This window comes from Elephantulus edwardii, unplaced genomic scaffold, assembly GCF_000299155.1.
Source record: "Elephantulus edwardii isolate Elephantulus edwardi_28Jun2011 unplaced genomic scaffold, EleEdw1.0 scaffold00134, whole genome shotgun sequence".
Classification (NCBI taxonomy): Eukaryota; Metazoa; Chordata; class Mammalia; order Macroscelidea; family Macroscelididae; genus Elephantulus; species Elephantulus edwardii.
Genome location: NW_006399884.1, coordinates 4,197,611 through 4,198,531, shown reverse-complemented (window position 1 = coordinate 4,198,531; position 921 = coordinate 4,197,611).

Genomic DNA, 921 nt, shown 5'->3' with positions numbered 1-921 from the left:
GGGGTAGGTGTGTCAGAGTCAGTGAGACTAATTCAGGACAGGGCAGGCTTCAGAGCTATTGAATCTGGGGTCACTATGACTCACAAGGGACTTGAGGGCACATAACAACAACAATATACGTACATCTTTTTGAGTATTGGCTCTGCTTTCTTCAGGGTATATTCTCAGTAGTAGAATTGCTGGGTCAAGTGGTATTTCTATTTCCAACTTTTTGAGAAAGGGTCAGACCATTTTCTATTATAGTTGCACCATTTTACGCTCCAACCAGCAGTGAATAGGGGTTCAAATCTCTCCACAATTTCACCAGCATTAGTTGTTTGCTCCTCTGTTGAACTTTGCTATTGTTGCTGGTGTTTCTAGCTTCTTGTATTTTTATTTCCACAGTCTAGTTGTTTTCAGTTATAGAACTTTTTCCAACCTCTTGAAACAAATTTCTTGTCATAACAGAAGTAATGCTATTAAATGGACTCTAGATAGTAGAGGACAGGAAATATTATTAAATATTCTACAAATAAACAGTTTATATTATCAAGAAAAAGAATTCTCTAACTCAATATCAGTATCAATATCAGTAGTATTGATGCTATGAATATCTAAAAATAAGTTCAGTGAATTGAAGCAGATATTATCTTTTATCATGTTTTAAATTGTTTATAGCAAAATATATATCAAAACTGTGATGTAATCACCACTATCAATTTTTAACATTTTCCTAGGATTATGCTCTCAAATTGGAAGCAGGAGGGGCAGCCACTTCCTAAACCACATGCCTCTGGAAGTTCTATGAACCTGGAGAAATGACAATAGTTATAGAAAGGTTTTGTTCGTAGGGTCACTTTGAGTCGTGCTCAACTCGACAGTAATAAACAACAGCAACAACAACATGCCCTCCAAGGGCATAAAGATGAACTGGCATAATAT